This window comes from Oryctolagus cuniculus, chromosome X, assembly GCF_051225735.1.
Source record: "Oryctolagus cuniculus isolate XC-2025 breed Fujian yellow rabbit chromosome X, ASM5122573v1, whole genome shotgun sequence".
In the NCBI taxonomy this organism is placed as follows: domain Eukaryota; kingdom Metazoa; phylum Chordata; class Mammalia; order Lagomorpha; family Leporidae; genus Oryctolagus; species Oryctolagus cuniculus.
This window is the reverse complement of record NC_142888.1, coordinates 26234677-26253263: the sequence shown is the minus strand read 5'-3', so window position 1 is coordinate 26253263 and position 18587 is coordinate 26234677. Positions and strand designations below refer to the sequence as shown.

At 45.0% G+C, this 18587-nt stretch overlaps 1 long non-coding RNA gene and 1 pseudogene across 1 annotated transcript in view; one reads left to right on the top strand and one right to left on the bottom strand.

Moving 5' to 3' along the window:
* The window catches only part of LOC108178726 (uncharacterized), a 218758-nt gene that overhangs the window by 142046 nt on the left and 58125 nt on the right, over positions 1 to 18587 (bottom strand). The gene's annotated exons all lie outside the window — the stretch shown is intronic.
* Positions 10678 to 10851, top strand: LOC108178725 (small ribosomal subunit protein eS27-like pseudogene; annotated as a pseudogene).

The following is an 18587-nucleotide window of genomic DNA, read 5'->3' as shown; positions in this document are numbered from 1 at the left end:
GCTTCCTCTGGGAAGCGTCTCCCTCTCACCTGTTGGCATCAGTCCAGCCCGGAGCCTGCCACAAGGACTTCTGACTTTCGGGATCTGGCAGACCACTTGTCCTCCTAACCCAGCGGTAACGGGAGCACACCTGGGAGCTATCCTGTGACACAGATATCTTTTTCATGCTCACATCCATACGGACAGTTCTCAGCCAACCCACAACTTTGGGGTCTGTGCATGGGAATTTTTGCTAGGACCATGTGCAACTAAAAAAGAGAGAGTTCGAGAGTTCACATGAAATGCATATTATGAAAAACCCATGCGTGCATTTCAAAATTCTGTGGCACTAAAATCAATTTCTATTTATTCAATAGAGAGAGAGAGTGCACCCCTATCTGTTCATTCACTCCCTAGGTGCCCACAAGAGCTAGGGCTGGGCCAGGCTGAAGCAGGGCTGCCACATGGGTGACAGGAACCCAGCTACTGGAGGCGTCACTGCTGCCTCCCAGGGTGCACATTAGCAGGAAGCTGGTGTCAGGAGTCAGAGCCAGGACTCGTGCAGACATCTTGGGCCTTGGCGACAGGAAGCAGACTAGCTGGTCTGTAGAAAGAGCTGGAATGAAGGCTTCAAGCAGAGATAGGGAACAGAAAGAAATCCATCTACATTACAGAGAGCTTTCTCTTCCTGGAAGCAGCCCTCCCCAGGACTAAACATGATGAATAAGTTAATTTTCGCATCTGTCACAAAAGTTAAAGAAGAAGTACTATGGAGAAAAGTAAAAGGCCAGCAGAGACAGGGGCACTGGGAGAAGGAGCCACAGAAAGGTCAAGGAAGCCTCATTAACAAGGTGAAAGGAGGCTTAAAGGAGGAGAGACAGAGGTCAGCACGCTACTTGGTCTTTTTCATCAGTTAACCTGCTGAGTCAGCATCCTTTGAGTGGGACTCAAACCACCAGACTGCGTTTGAAGTTTACCCTGCAAGCTCTGGCATGCTCTCCACCGTCAGGCTTTGCACATTTAACGAGCATGACAGATGATTTGGCAGATGGAAGGCTCTGGCCAAGTGAGGTAGCTTCCACCCAGAAATGCCCCTTGGGGTTTGGGACCAGTTACCTCCCTAACATGGCTACTGGAAACAAACTCTTTTGAAACGTAGCTATAAGCTTGCTCTGGGCTCTTGTCAAAACTGAACACCTGACTCATGGCGGCTTTGTGACTCCGCAGCCTGGCACTCCCATTTTGGGGCAGGTCCGTTCAACCTCAGTGACTAATAAGGTGGGATGAACCCATTAAGCTTTCCTTGTCGAAAGGAAATGCACTCAAGAAAGCAGCTCATCTGACCCAAGCAGCATCTTGACTTTTTTCATTTTTTTCAATTTATTTGAAAGGCAGACAGACAGGGAGTGAGGGGGAGAGACAGACAGACAGACAGACACACACACACAGAGATCTTCCATCTGCTGGCTCACTCCCCAAATGGTCACAACAAGCAGGGTTAGGCCAGGCTGAAGCCAGGAGTCTGGAATTCCATCCAGGTCTCCCATGTGGGTGCAGGGGCCTAAGCACTTGAGCCACCTCCCACTGCTTTCCCAGGCGCATTAGCAGGGAACTGAATGAGAAGCGGAGTAGTTGGGACATGAACCAGGCACTCCAGTACTGGATATAGGAGTCCATAGCAGCAGTTTAACCTGCTGTGCCATAACACATGCCCCAGCATCTCGACTTTAGGTGGAAAAGTGACAGCTATCCTTTGGGGAATAATTTTCTCCCACTATATTGCTTGAAGTAAAGCCACAAGTTCAAGGGGAACCTTGAGTCATGGACATGCCTCTAGCACACGTGGGGAACCTTTTTTTCTGCCAGCGGCCTTTTGGATATTTACAACACCATATGCAGGTCATACAAGATTACCACCTTACAAAATCAGCCTGCTGTAGATTTACTGAATTTCCAGTCCCGCCCACCGTTGCTCTGGTAGGGCCAGACCAAATGATTTTGCCAGCTTTATATGGCCCACGGACAGGATGGTCCCCACCCCTGCATGCCTGGGCCTGGTTCACTGATGACTCAACTAAACCAAAATCCAATGGAGTCCACTGAGTTGCTGCAGCTATTGAACCTCACCAACACTAAACATGGCTCTACTTAGTGGGCGGAACTTAAGGCTATTCTCATGGTTTTGATCAACACTTCCTTTGAAGAACCTTGCTGAGTTCTCCCTTTTTGACCATTGCCAATGACCTAGTTGTTTGGTTTGGCACATGGAAAGCTATAGACTGACTGATGAATGACATCTCTCTTTAGGGCCACATACTCCGGAAACACATGGTGGCTTTCGATCTAACCATCTGGGTCACGGAGGCAGATGCCCGTGGAGAGGCCCATTCGCTGCTAATCAAGCTTGCACAGTCCAGATTACCAACATGGCTGCCTGCATCAGACCTGGCAAGGCATTTACCCTCTGAGATTAGGCACGAAATAAAGGACTTTATGTTTTTGATGCAGAGGCCACTGCTGCAACCAGACTTGTGACTTCCTACCAAAAGTTAGCCCAAGGGGAGGGTGGTACAGCAGTTAAAGGTGCCACTTGGGAAGCCCACATGCCATATCGGAGTGCCTGGTTGGGAGTCCCAGCTCCACTTCTGATTCCAGCTTTCTGCTAATATGCACCTTGGGAGGCAGCAGGTGGCGGCTCAAGCGGTTTGGTCCCTGTGCCCAGCATGGGAGCCCCAGCTAGAGCTCCCAGATCCTGGCTTCAGCCTGGCCCAAACCTGGATGTTGTGGCCATTTGGGGAGTAAAGCAAACCAGTGGATGGGAGATCTCTGTCTATGTGTCTCTATCTGTGTGACTGCTTGTTTTTCTGCATTTCATATAAATAAAAAGAAAAAAGACAATAACCAATATATCTTTTTTAAAAAGGTTGACACAAGTGCCACATTGCACGGGGCATTGATTCTATCCACTCCAGGAATACTGAGCACACTGGCCCTATGGCCCCCTTTTGGGCCTATCCGTGGGATCTATTTGCTGTTAACAGTTTTAAAGGTTACTGTGTTACTGCTCCAGTCTGATCAGCTGAGTCCAAACAGATGAGTACTGTGACCCTTGAAGTCAATCCGTATCACGTGATGAGCTCCCCAGACCATTTGCAGGCTGGCTAGAATGCTCCTTCTATTGCAAAACACACACAGTGGGCTGATTGTCAGGGTGTTTGGTGATCTTCCATGCTCCCTACCACCCGCAGGCATCTGGCACTGTGGAGTGCAACCAGCCTGCTTCAAAACCACCTTCAAAGGATTTCTGACTCTACTTCCCTCACCTCCACCTGGTCTACACATCTTACTAGGTGCAGCTGGCCATGTCCCCAGAAAAGGATTATCGCTACTCAGTTAATTCCTGAGTGATGATTAGGATGATTAGGGTCTCTAGGCTTGCTGTTTCTTTCTTTACTTTCATGGCACCTTCAAGCCAGCCTGGCTGGTACATTCTCTGGGTGCCAACTCAGCCCAAAAGCGGCCTAGGGTATTGAAACTCAATTCTGCCTTGGTTACCTGGATTCTAAATGACCAATGTCTAGATCATAAGGACCATGGCGACCTGGCCGAGTACACAGTTCATTGAGTCTGCCTACACTGACCCAAATGGGCCAATGTGGAGAGACATTCTGGGTCTCCATAAGTTTTATAAGAATACCCTCTCCCTTCTTGCATCTGACCCTTGTGGACCAATGTTCGGGGTCTGAGTAATGGCTGACTGGGAAAAGGTGAAGTTATAGCTGCTGGAAATGGGCTGCACCAATTTTGTGGAGGTGGAGGGAGAGCAACAAGGCCAGCACAAACACTCATTGGTCCTTTTAGAACCACCTTTCTCATGAAGGAAAACTGCCCTATGTGGCTCTCCATCATAACTGTTTTGCCTGAGCACTTTCCATTCAACTGACTTCTAGGTCGACTGACTGATCTCTGCCACACGGGTCTGATCACAGTCTGATGGCTGTTGTCATTTATCTTGCTGAGAAACGTATCAGAAGCAGCAGAGGAGGGACCCAGCTAACAAACTTTCACCCCAAACACCTGTCGGCACCAACCCCGTTTCCATGGCCATCACTCAGTCATTCTATGAACTGGATACATGTCACCCAAGCTGGTGGTGCGCACAAGTAGAACAGGCTGGGCTGACCCCTCCCAGACAAGCTCTCCAAACTCCTCCTCCTCCTCCTCCTCCTCCTCCTCCTCCTCCAACAGCCATACAGAAGTGAGAATCCTATGGTACACCAGTGTTACTCCACCTAAAATACCGGAGAGGAGCTTCTTTGGGAAAGAAAACGTTTGTCAGAGGTTACGGTTGGAGGTTGCAGGATTGGGTGGCCCCATAGTCTGGCAATTGATAGAGGCTGGCCCTGGCAGAGTGGGTGCAGAGGAACCATCACACGGTGAGCCAAGAAGCAAAGACAGAGAACCTAGGCTGACCTTGAGCTGAAATAATCAAACCTCTCAGGAGAGCCACCCTCCGAGGGCACTCCACTCGTGAATCAAAGCCCTCGCACCAGCCCACCTCTCAGACGCCATCATTAGATGGAGTCTGTACCCACAATCAGTCATTGAGACATCAGGGTTTAAACATCTGCTTGGGTGTGGGGGTTTTGGGTTTTGGGGAGACAAGTCCTACTCAACCCCCAGCTTCCCAGAAGGCCACACTGGAGACACTTTTAGTCTGTTCCCCAACTCATGTAGGTCCTACTGGGAGCTGGGCCACGGGAAGCAACAAATGTCAAGCCTGGATTGACAAGCACCCTCGTCAAGTGGCATTGCTGGTAGATAGAATGACAGGTCATCCTTTCACGGAGGGACCCTTGATCTCTCACCTCTGCCATGTTTCTTGTTTGCTTTTACTCCACCGAAGCCAACACATGAGTGCGAGATTACCACTTGGGGGCCTGCGATGTGGTGCAGCGGGTAAAGCTGCCACCTGTGATGCCGGCATCCCATATGGGCACGGGTTCATGTCCAGGTTGCTCCACTCCCGATCCAGCTCCCTGCTAATGTGCCTGGGAAAGCAGCAGAAGAAAACAGACCAAGTCCTTGGGCCCCCGCACTTGCATGGGAGACCCGGAAGAAGCTCCAGCCATTGCAGCCATCTGGGGAGTGAATCAGCAGATGGAAGACCTCTCTCTCTCTGTGCCTCTGCCTCTCTCTGTAACTCTGCCTTTCAAATAAATAAATCTTTAAAAGAGGGATATCTGTCGTATTTTGTCCAGAATTCCCATGTATTTTAGTTGAAGGTTTTTAAAGATAACTGGCATGAAACAGAAATGCCCTCTGTGATACCCGTTTCCTCTTTTCTGCATAGCTCTTCTCTCACTCTCAACTTCTGCCAGTTCACAGTTTCTGCTCTGTTATGATCTGAGTTTGTTCTGACCTTTAGAGGTCCCCAAAATAATTCATGGTTTCTCTCTCTAGACATATGCTCACCTTCAACTTCCTTTGCTATCTGTTTCATATTTTGCAGTTCAGCTACCCAAGAGAGGTAATATGGTAAAACCAGTTTGGTAGTTCTCTCTCTTTCTTAGAGATTTATCTATCTATTTATTTATTTATTTATTTAAAAAGCAGAGTAAGAGAGAGAGAGAGAGAGACAGAGAGAGAGAGAGACAGAAAGAGAGAAAACTTCCATCCATTGCTTCACCCCCCAAATGGCCACAACAGCCAAAGGTGGGCCAGGCTGAAGCCAAGATTCGGGAATTCCATTCGATTCTCCCACCAGGTAGCACTTAGGCCATCTTTCACTGCTTTCCTAAGCCATCAGCAGGGAGCTAGGTTGGGAGCAGAGCTGCCAGGGCATGAACTGGCACTCTGATATGGGATGCTGGTGTTGCAAGTGGTGGCTTATGCTACTGACCCACAACACCGGCCCCAGGCAGTTTTCTTAACAATAGCTGAAGGTAGAGTAGGGCCCCTTAGAAGGAACTGTCAGTAGACACTGGATATATTTAGAGGTCGCTGTGGGTAGAGCAAATAATTGATGTATCAACCAACTTCTTTGGAACCTGCATCCTCTCTTTCTGGAGGGGTGGGAGCAAGAAAAAAATAGGTTGCTAATGGAAGGTAAAGAAAGAGAGAATATTGAGTACAAACTATTCCAGGGATATAATGTTTTTGCTTGTGACTCCCTTAAAAGTAAATTTAAAAAAAACTATTAATCTTTTCACACATTTGGAAGTTATCTAATTTTTTTTACTAGAAATTTAACCAATTACAAATTATGTGTATTGGTCATGGTGAAAGGTTTTGTTCTACAAAAAAAAAAAAAAAAAAAAAAAAAAAGATTTCAAACACTGAAGAGCTTAAAGAATAAGGAAGCTTATTTTTTTTTTTTTTTCATATAATGGTTTCACGTTTCATCTCCAACATGTGGCTTTAAGATCATGCTACTAGTCACTATTCCGGCTAGCAGGGAGAAAGCACAGAATCCCAGGGCCAGGGATTCCAGAGCACGGTTTGTCTGGGGCTGTGAAACTCCAGCTCAGCTCGAGATGTCAGTCCCTGACTCACGCCTGTGGGTGGGGCGTCAGGAAGCTTGCAGACCGTAGTTGATTGCGTCCAACGCCAGCTCAACCCCCAACTTCCCCTTAAGCAAGGGAAGCTGAAGCTCACACGCCATTGAAGAAATCTGTGTCACATGACCATGGCTTTGCCGCACGGGAGTCTAGGAAATGTAGTTCCACGCTGAGCAGCCACGTCCTAGTTACGACTGGATCGTTATGGAGGAAGGAAAAATGGATTTTAGTAAGTGTGACTCCCCAAGGTCTGTAGATCTATAGACTAGAAGACAAGTTGTCTGCCTCTGTCTACCCAGCAGCCAATAGTGATGTGGGAATAGGATAACCATAATGAAAGTCCTTTTTGGAAAAAGGAAAATTTTGAAATGAATAGTCATTGATCCAGAAAGATTGTTAAGCCCATATTGCATGTAATGCAAAGACTCCCAGCTCTGGCTGTAGATTAAGTCACATGTCCAGAATATCTGAATGTCCCTGGTTCTGCGGATGGAGAGAATTCTCTTGTTCATTGTCTTTCTGAGGTCTTGGCTTTGCTCTCTGGATTTTCTTCCTTGTCCATAGTCTCCATGAACACATATGAAGAACAAGTTTGGGAAAAAACCATTTGGGGAGACGGGTGATGTTCACAACCTGGTTCTTGCTGTTGTTATCATCCTCTGTGCCATCTAGAGGGTTGGTAAAGCCGCATTAGTAAGGCTCCGCTATTGCCTCTGCGATTCCCCATGGTCCTGATGCTGACAGTGTCTCGATTCCTCCAGAAAAATGTGAACCCTCACTAATATAAAAGCTACGCCTTACTGCTCTGTACTTTTTTTTTTTTTCAAATACAGTATGTTTTTGCAAACATATGCCTAAGGAAGGTGTAATATTTTTAAAGGCATTTTCAGTAGGTGAGTGGTCTGCCTTCCAAGTTACTAGAGGTCACAACTCTACCGCTTTTCTCAGAATTCCCAGCCCTTCGGGCTCACTATTTCTTCACCACTTGCTGCCTGCCCATTAAGCAAATGCTGCAAAGTGTAGGTTTTTGTTCTAGCAGTGCCTCCCTTTCATGGTACCAATTCCTGTATTAATTAAGGAGGGTCTTGCTGGTTTCACAAAGAAGCCCTTTAAATTATAGAGACTTAAAAAACAAAGACATCTATTTCTGTCATATCACATGCTTTTTAAGAGAACATTTTTTTAAAGATTTATTTATCTGTTTGAAAGACAGAGTGACACACAGAGAGGAGAGAGAGAGAAAGAGATTTTCCAGACTCTGGTTCACTCCTCAAATGGCCACAACAGTCTGGTCTGCCAGGAGCTTGGAACTCCATCTAGGTCTTTGAGATGAGGTGGCAGGGCCCCAGGACTTGGGCCATCATCAGCTGCCTTCCTAGGTACATTAGCAGCATTGGAAGTGGAGTGACTGGGACTTGAACCGGTGCTCTGATATGGGGGACCACAGTTGCAAGCCATGGCTTAACCCGCTGAGCCACAACATAGGCCCCTGTGTTTTAGGTCTCTACCCAGTCAGAAAGGAATCAGGTTACGACAGATCTGCTGCCTTTAACGTGAGATTTCATTTCCACGCTAGCCAGTGGCAGAGGAGAAGGAAGGATCACCCAGGGTCAGAAATGGTCTCTTAAACAATAGACTTGTACTCGTTACTTGTGCTCAAATTCCGCTGATGAGCAATCATGCCTATGGTCACTTCTAGTTTCAAGAGAGACCAAGAAATTTAGCCAAATCTCAGTTACAATGATGGAGAGAATGGATTTTGGTGGGCAGCCAGCAATTTCCAACACAGGAACTAATTTCTTTTTCTTAAAAAGATTTATTTATTTGAAAGACAGAGTTACAGAGACACAGAGACAGAGAGAGAGAGAGAGAGAGAGAGAGAGGTCTTCCATCGGCTGGTTCACTTTCCAGATGGCTGCAACGGCCGGAGCTGCACTGATCCAAAGCCAGGAGCCAAGAGCTTCTTCCGGGTCTCCCACGTGGGTGCAGGGGCCCAAGGACTTGGGCCATCTTCTACTGCTTTCCCAGGCCATAGCAGAGAGCTGGATCGGAAGTGGAGCAGCCAGGACTCGAACCAGTGCCCTTATGTATGCCGGCACTGCAGACGGCGGCTTTACCTGCTATGCCACAGCGCCAGCCCCAGGAACTAATTTCTAACATGTTACTAAAATCAACATTTTAAAGTAAAATGTACACGATTTTATCAAGTGTATCCAATGGATACTAAGTTCAGTAGTAATTTAAAATCCACAATTGTCCATTTTTAAAGAATTTGAACAAGCCCTTCTTTTAACAGCTGGATATATCACATTATTCGTTTCTCTCCTAGAAGTGATAATTCCATTTCTCCTCCCCTCTGAATACTATGCTAATATAATATATTTAATGTTTTTAGGCTGGAAAATCTTATTAATCATCCTATCATATTTCTTTGGAACAAATATATATGTGTACATATATGTATATATATGCATGTTTAAAATTAAAATAAATGTCTAATTTTCTGAGACCAAAAGGCTGTACATGTTAAATAGTTATTCTTATAGATTAAATTATAATTATGATGATTAGAACTGTTCAATTGATCAAAACAACACAAATGTTATATGAATTTAAAAAATTAATTATTAAAACTTTATGTAAAACACATAACTTAATAAATTAAATGGACTTTTAAAAATAGTCCATGTATCCAAAAGTGACTAAAATGAGATATACTTAATATCAATTAGTTCTTATTTTTCATTTTTATAGAGGGAAGCATTGAAAAAATATTCATATCCATAAGTAAATAGCAATGCAAGGAGTACTGATATAGTAAAATTACTTAATTCTTTAAACTCCTTGTCTCAAGGAATGCAAGAGACAGACAACTTTGCTCAAGGTGTCGTCAAGTAGAAGGTGTAACATGAGACACTTTCTACGATGCTAGCACACTACAGGTGGTACTATCATGCTGTCCAACGTATTAGTCAGTTTCCCATTGTTAAAAGGGCTGGGTAACTTTAAGAAAAGAGGTTTTGAAGGCTCAAAGCCCAAACCGCATGGTGCCAGCTCTGGCAGAGACCTCATGGAGAATGGCATCATGGGAGGAACATGTAGAGGATGAAGAGATCACACGGTGATACAGGCGGCCCCACAGTGAGGAGAGAACAACATTGCTCTCCTAGAAAACAACTCACTCTTAGAGGACTACACGGGGGTCCCATGAGAACGACTTAGTCCTGAACCAGGGGGATACCCCTAGTGACCCAATCACCTCCCAGTGGACTCCACCTCTTAATAGCACCACGCTGGGGACCAAGATTCCAGTACATGAACCTCTGGGGGACAAACCACATAAACATCGTAGCAGTCAACCATAGGCGGCACCTTCATTCACACTGTCGTTTATAACACAATCACTGAAATTGTGAATGCTGCCTTGTGGAGTGAAACAGCACGACATCCCACTCAGAGAAGTTATTCCTGGAATGTGCATCGGGGCAGTGGTTAAGATGCCACTTGGGACACCCACATCCCATAGCCAAGTGCCTGGTTCCAATTCCAGCTACTCCACTTGTGACCTAAACCCCTGCTAATATGCACCCTGGGAGGCAGCAGGTGATGGCTCAAGAACTTGATTCCCTGCCATCCTCATGGGAGACCAGACCAAGTTCTGGCCTCCTGGCTTTGGACTGGCCCTGACCCAGCTGTTACAGGCATTTGGGGAGTGAACCAGTGGGTGGAAGATATTTCTCTCTCTCTACCATTCAAATAAAATGAAAGGAAATTTAAAAAAAATTAGAATTCTATTTTAAAAAGTATTCCCTTAATATAAAGGTGAAAAAGAAGTATACTTCAAGTTCAGGAAACATTTAAAAAATAGAATGTTTTCATTTTCTATGGAAAAGTTATAAAAGTTTATTAGGAGATTTTAAAGATCTAACTGAATTGAGGAAATATTACGCTCATGGATTAGAAGAATAATATTGTAAAGATGCCATTTCTGGTCGCTAGGGCAGTAGCCAGAGAAAGTCAGAGGTGCCAGGCTCACGGACTGCCAACATGCTCTTGGCTAGAGATTTACTCCATCCCTCCTTGCAGGAGGAAAAAAAGAAACATTAAAAAAAAAAAAAAAAAAAGGCTAGTTCAAAGTCCGAATTCTTATTTTATGGATGTAAAATGCTTGGGTTGCTACAAGATCACCATGGTTTTCAGCCATGCTCGGACACTGAGTTTTTGTGTAGGTGGTTCTACAGTTTTGTGCCAGCCTACAGTAGGAAAGGCCCGACTCACAGAAAGCTGTTCCTTTAGAAGCAAACAACACTAGTGCCCCACACAACTTCCTGGATTTGTGTTTTCTCACCGAAAGCCTTATCGTTAAGTTCAGTGATTAGAGTGAATCTACTAAGAGAATGTAATCTCATTTGATTTTATAAGGTATACAAGTTATCTCCTATTTCGATGTCAGTTTTTCAATAAAGTTTTGATTATGGGCAAAAATAAAATGTCATTTCTCCCCCAAGATGATCGAAAGATTTAATGCAAACACAATGAAAACCCCAAGAGACATTTTTGTGAAACTCGAAAAGCTGATTTTACAATTCATACGGGGCTGCAAATGGACAAGAATATTCAAGTTACTCCTGAAGACAAAAAGAAAACTCCAGAACTGCCCTAGCAGATAAGAAGCCAGTGTAACGGTACAGTGATTAATGCAGTATGGCAGTGGACTGGCAACGAAGCGGCCAGGGAACAGAATAGAAAGTCTAGAAGCAGGCTTGCACAACCACGGACATGATCTACAGCAGAGGCGGTGTTCCCGATCAGTGGAAACAGATGCATTTTTCAATAAATTGTCTGAGACAAGCAGATATCTCTGTGTAAAAGGAAAAAATATAACTTGGACTCCTATCTCATGGTACACACAAAAATCAATTCCAGGTAGACAAAAGACACTGCCAAACAAATGCATGCCTTTTTTATTTTTCTCTCTCTCAGGACAAACCAGGGTGGGAAATTTTTGGTTGGACAAGGCATTCAGATCTCTTCCCTTTCATTTATTTCAAAGATCGTGTATGCCAAAGACAGAGAGGGTTGCCTTGGTCACACACTGCTCCAGTCTCTGCATGATCTCGTTGGGTTCTGTGGCCTGTGGTTGAGGCTGGGGCAGCAGCCAGCAGAGAGGGAAAATGACCTCTGCTCTCAATGCCAGAGCAACCACACCTCCTTCTGTTTTCCCTATCCCAGCGTTAGTGAAACCACTGGTTCCACAAAGGCATGTCCAAGATGAGCAGTGTCAGAGAAAGCACTATCTATTATCTGATGAGCAAAACTATGTGGAGATAAGCAGACTGGGTAATTGGTTAACAAATTGCTTGGGATCAGGGCTGGCTTTCTCCACAGCCCGGATTCATTCCATAAATTCCAGCTTTCTCAAGCTCAGACACAGTGAAGGGGGCGGGTAAAGAATACATTCTTGTGGTCTAAATTCCTACACGGTTTGAACCTATGCTCTCAGTAGGTTGGGGTTGTGGTGCTGTATTCCTATTTGTCACTTTTCTCCCCACCTTTTATTTTTTAAAAAATTATTTGTTGGGGCTGGTGCCGTGGCTCACTTGGTTAATCCTCCGCCTGCGGCACCGGCATCCCATATGGGTGCCGGTTCTAGTCCCAGCAGCTCCTCTTCCAGTCCAGCTCTCTGCTGTGGCCCGGGAGGGCAGTGGAGGATGGCCCAAGTGCTTGGGCCCCTGTACCCGCATGGGAGACCAGGAGGAAGCACCTGGCTCCTGGCTTCGGATCGGCGCAGCGCGCCAGCCATAGTAGCCATTTAGGGGGTGAACCTCTGTCTCTCTCTCTCACTGTCTGTAACTCTCAAATAAATTTAAAAATTTTTTAAATTATTTATTTAGTTGAAGGCAGAGAGAAGGAGCAACAAAGAGAGATCTTCCATTCCGCTGGATCGCTTCCCAAATGGCTAGGAGCCAGGAGCTTCATCAGGGTCTCCCATGTGGGTGCAGGGGTCCAAGTATTTGGGCCATCTCTACTGCTTTCCCAGGGACGTCAGCAGGGAGCTGGATCATAAGTGGAGCAGCTGGGACTCGAACCAACCGGCGCTCCGATATGCAATGCCAGCGTCGCAAGCAGTGTCTGCATTTGCTGCACAACACCGGCCTGTCTACCTCTGAGTTGAAATGATGAACCTGTGAGGAAAGAGATGACCACTCCCCTGGACAGTCCCAGGTTCACAAGTGAGGGAGGCTTCACTGAGGACGGATCAGATTACAGCACACTTCCTCTACCTGTTTCTGCTCTTCCGAGGGGGTCGGAACCGACAGCAGCTACACAGTTCCTTCCTCAGACCCTTAGGTGGGACGGCTGCAAAGCTCTGGAATGGAGATTAGCTCCTCCCTGCAGCCCTCTTCCACTGCCTGGGTCAGTGGCCCAATCGTGCACCCCACAGGTGATGGTAGCAATTCCCTTGTGCCTGACTCACACTTGCCCCTTTTACTCCTTTAACCCTCCCAACACCTTTGTAACCAGTTGTCTGGATTAAAATCCCCTCTGCTTGAGATCTCTACTATAGCCCACATGTTTTTTTTTTTTTTTTTTTTTTTTTTTTTTTTTTAAGATTTACATCAAAGACAGAGAGAAAGGGACAGACCCAGAGAGATCTTCCAAATGGATGCAAGAGTCAGGTTGGGGCCAGGCCGCAGCCAGGAGCCCAGAATGGTTGCATCCAGGTCTCCCATGTGGGTGGCAAAGGCCCAAGTACTTGGGCCATCTTCTGCGGCCTTCCCAGGCCATTAGCAGGGAGCTGGACTGGAAGCGGTGCAGATTCGCACTCTGATATGGGGAACTGGCACTGCAAGTGGTGGTTTAACCTGCTGTGCCACAACGCTGGCCCTTATTTTTAATATTTTCAATGAACGAGTCACGCTTTATAGTGCTTGACAATAACATCCATCACTAGCTTCCTTCTCCTTCCTGTTTCGCTTCTCCCTTCCCCCTACTGGTGTTTCCCAGGATCCTCTCCTAAGTAGACTACTGGCATCTAAAGTCTGGACTCGGGGTCTTCTTGGGTGCTGCACAGATGTTTGTTCACAGTTTCCCACCCCAGCGTCGGCCTGGAAGAGATCGATGCAAGTTTCCACTCGATTAGGTGCGTGGGGTGTGGAGTAGGGGGGCAGGGAAAGTTTGAGGATTTTAACGAAGCGTTGGCAAGGGAAGCTGTGCCCTGCGTAAACCCACCGCTGCCTCCTTCACCTCCTCACCTCCTTTGGATGCCCATTCTCTTCCTTTTCCATTCATTTAATTCCCAAATTGCACATTCATTTAATGACTCTGAAATGGTTTAGACCCCATGGAGAATGGAGTGCAATGATGGATGCAGGATGTGGTACATTATTCTGAACAATGAATTATAGTAATAAACAGTCATCAAATACTGAATAGGGAACACACAAAAATATTTAATTTTAAAAAGCAATCTGGTAATAAGTGCAAATAAAAAAAAGGCAGGGTCAAATTAAAATGCAAAGTAGCAGCTAGGCAAAAACTATGGGGCATGGAGAAGCCAGTAGGGGCCTTAAAGATAGATAGCATGGAATTCGATTCCAAATGCTTTTCTCTCATATGCATAATAATACATGCTATTCATATTCAAGAATTCTGCAAATGGTATATGAGGAGAACATATCAAATTTTAAATAATGATGGTTTCAAAAGTCAGTTGGACTTTTTTAAAAACACAAATTAAAGTGAACCACTGTTTTAGCATGACCTTTTAAATTTTAAAGATCTTTCTCCTCTTACTTGGAAACTCTGCTTTAAAATAAAAGAATAAGATTTACTAATTTATTTATTTGAAAGGCAAAGTATCAGACAAAGAAGGAGAGACAGAGAGAGCTTCCATCCACTGGTTCACTTCCCAAATGGCCTCAACAGCCAGGGTTGGGCCAGGCTGAAGCCAGGAGCCAGGAACTCCATCCTGGTCTCCCACATGGGTGGCAGGGGCCCAGGGACTTGGGCCATCCTCTGCTGCCTGCCCACAGATATTAGCAGGAAGCCAGATCACAAGCAGGGCAGCCAGCATTCAAACCTGCGCTCGGATAACCCACTGCACCACAATACCGGGCCTAGAAACTGCTTCTTCCCTCCTCAACTTCCCAACCCTCTCTGAATTCAAGCCCTACAGCTTTCAAAGGGCTGGCTCAAGTGCCCTCTTCTGCCAGAGATTCTTCACAGCATTTATTATTTCTTTTACTTGTTTTGGTACTGGTGATATCTACCATTTAATGAGCATTTATTATATGCTAAGTCCTGAATGAAAGCTTCCAGGAAAATTGTCTCACAAGAATCCTTAAAGTAGCTACTATCATCATCCCCTTTTACATAAAAGGAAAGGGAGGCTCTGAGAGACCGAGAAATTTGTCCAAGATCCTAGTAGCAGAGTTAGGACTCAAACCCAGATCTTTCTCAATCAGGGACCCATAATACTATAGTGTTCCTGCTCTACATCAAAGAACATTTTCAATTATGCTGTAACTGTGACATGTGGCACCCATCCACTGGGATCGTAAATTTCTTGTGATACAAATTCTTTTTTTAAAAAAAAGATTTGTTTTTATTTGTTTGAAAGGCAGAGTTACAGAGAGAGAGAGAGAGAGAGAGAGAATCTTCTAGCCATTTTTTCACTCCACAAATGGCTGCAATGGCCAGGCCTGAGCCAACTCAAAGCCAGGAGCCAGGAGTTTTTTCCTGGTCTCCCACATGGGTGCAGAGGCCCAGGCACTTGGACCATCTTATGCTGTTTTCCCAGGCACATTAGCAGGGAGCTGGATGGGAAGTAGACTAGCCAGGACTGGAACCAGTGCCCATATGGGATGCTGGCATTGCAGGCCGAGGCTCAACCTGGTGTGCCACAATGCCAACCCATGATAAAAATTCTGAAATACTCCTGCTGGGGATGGCATTATGATTATGTGCCACATTCCACATTGACAGATATTTTAAAGATAAACAATGAGACTCATTTTTTTCCATTTATGAATTTAGGAGTTGACAGTTATGTGAAAAACAATCCATAAGATAGGACTTGAAGGATATTTCCTTAATAAGATTACCCCAAAGTACAACATCTCATGTAATAGGGAGATAATGGAAGCTTTCATTCTAACGTCAGGACCAAGAAAAGGAGGCCCATTGTTTCCACTACTTTCAAACATTATGTGGGAGGTCATGGCCAATGCAATTAGACAAGAAAACTCAGATAGAGACATAACAATGGGAAAGGAAGCTGTAAATCTTATCTCTTTCACAGTTGATATTATTATGTCAGAAAATCCAAAAGATCATGTGGAAAAAGAACCACAAGCAATAAGAAAATTCATTTTAATGTAGAATATCAACCAGCATGCAGAAATCAAAAGCCTTTATATAAAATCCATGGTTAACATCATACTCATTGGTGAAAAGTGGAAAGCCTTTCCCCTAAGACAGGAAGAAGACGAGGATGCCCATACTCACCACTTCTATTCAAAATGGGAATGGAAGTAGTAGCCAGAGCAAACTCACTCAAACCCTCCCCCTCCCCCAAGAGGCATTTCTGTGAAACCTGAGAAGCTGATTTCAAAATTCATACGGGGCTGCAAATGGACAAGAATATTCAAGTTACTCCCGAAGACAAAAAGAAAACTCCAGAACTGCCCTAGCAGATAAGAAGCCAGTGTAACGGTACAGTGATTAATGCAGTATGGCAGTGGACTGGCAACGAAGCGGCCAGGGAACAGAATAGAAAGTCTAGAAGCAGGCTTGCACAACCAGGGACATGATCTACAGCAGAGGCGGTGTTCCCGATCAGTGGAAACAGATGCATTTTTCAATAAATTGTCTGCGACAAGCAGATATCTCTGTGTAAAAGGAAAAAATATAACTTGGACTCCTATCTCACGGTACACACAAAAATCAATTCCAAGTAGAAAAACAAGTACCTCATGTTTTTCCCTCATATGAAGCTAAAAAAAAAAAAAACAAAAAACAAAAAAAAAAACAGTCGATTTGATTACTATTGAGAAGGGTTGAGGAGGAGGAGGAGGAGGGAGAGAGGGGGTTGGGTATAGCTAGACAGAAGGAAGAAGCTCCCCGTGCAGCACAGCGCAGTGAGGTGACCGCAGCTCACAATAATCTCACATATATTTTCTGCACGAATAGAAGAGAGGAGCTCAAAGACTCCAATCAGAAAGTGATGACAAGGAGAGGGGAATGTTAATTACCCAAATTCAATCAGTACATATTGTATACATTTATTAAAATGTCACCCTGTACCCCATGAATATGTATTATTATTGTTAATTAAACCTTTTTTAATGTTTAAGGAGACGAAATGCTAACTAACCCGATTTGATCTTCACACTGAATGCTGGTATTAACATACTGTACCCCATAAATATGTAAAAAATAGTAAGAAAACCAAGAACTCAATCAAAAAATGGGCAAAGGACTTGAACAGATATTTCTCAAAAGAAGACACAGAAATAGCCAACAAGTGTATCGAAAAAAGGGCTTGAAATCGCTAATAATCAGAGGAATGCGACTTAAAATCACGAGATAGTACCTCATGCCTGTTTAAGAGTTATTATCAAAAAGACAAGAGGTCCCAAGAAGTGGTCATTAAAGAAGGATGTACTGTTCTCTGAAGGGAGGAGACAACTTCCACTTTGATTATGGCCCTGTCTAAATACTGACGGAGTTTGTGAATCCAGAAGTCTTCCATAGCCTAGGCAGCTCATGTCAAGAGCATTGGGTGATCACAGACATCATACATAAGAGTGTTACTTGTTAGATTAACAACAGGAGTCACTGTGCACTTACTTCCCATGCAGGTCCTCTGTCCTCAAAGAGTTGTATTATGAGAGTTAACAGTAAAACTTGTTATACTTTGTTTTAGTGTATTAAATGGAGGACATTCTTAGGTCTCATAAGTTTTAGATAAGCTTGAGTGCCCAGCTCCCTTGCTTGTTTCCTTGGGTGCTTCTTCAGTTAATGATAAAACTTGTTCTCGGCCGGCGCCGCGGCTCACTAGGCTAATCCTCCGCCTGTGGCGCCAGCACACCGGGTTCTAGTCCTGGTCGGGGCGCCGGATGCTGTCCCAGTTGCCCTTCTTCCAGGCCAGCTCTCTGCTATGGCCCGGGAGTGCAGTGGAGGATGGCCCAAGTGCTTGGGCCCTGCACCCCATGGGAGACCAGGAGAAGCACCTGGCTCCTGGCTTCTGGCTTCGGATCAGTGCGGTGCGCCAGCCACTGGAGGGTGAACCAACAGCAAAGGAAGACCTTTCTCTCCGTCTCTCTCTCTCTCTCTCACTGTCCACTCTGCCTGTCAAAAAAAAAAAAAAAAAAAAAAAAACCTTATTCTCAAAGAAAAAATGTATATTATCACAAGAATGAAAAGAAAAATAAGAAAGGAAGTGGGAGGAATGGTGGGATTGAGGGAGGGAGGCAGGATGGGGTGGGAAGTGTCATTATGTTCTTAAAACTGTACGTATGAGCTACATGAAATTTGTTCCACTTATATGAATAAAATGGTTTAAAAAAAGGCAAGAGGTAACATGCGCTGGAGAAGGTGTGAAGGAAGGGGAACCCTCGTAAACGTTGGTGGAAATATAAATCAGAATCATCGTTATGGAAAATGGCATAGGGGTTCCTTAAAAATTAAAAATAGAACCACCACATTATTCAGTGATCCTACTCCTGGGTTTATACCAAAGGAAATTAAATCATATCAAAGAGACACCTGCACTCCTATGTTTATTGCTGCATTATTCACAACAGCCAAAGTGCAGAGCTGGCGCTGTGGCATAATGGGTTAAGCTGCCACCTGCAATGCTGGCATCGCATGTGGACACCATTTCAATTCTCCACTTCTGATCCAGCTCCCTGCCAGACCCAGATGAAGCTCCTGGCTTTGGCCTGGCCCAGCCCTGGCTCCTGCAGCCATTTGGGGAGTGAACCAGTGAACAGAAGATCTCTCTCTCTCTCTCTAGTGCTTTCTCTGTCTCTGTCTCTCTGT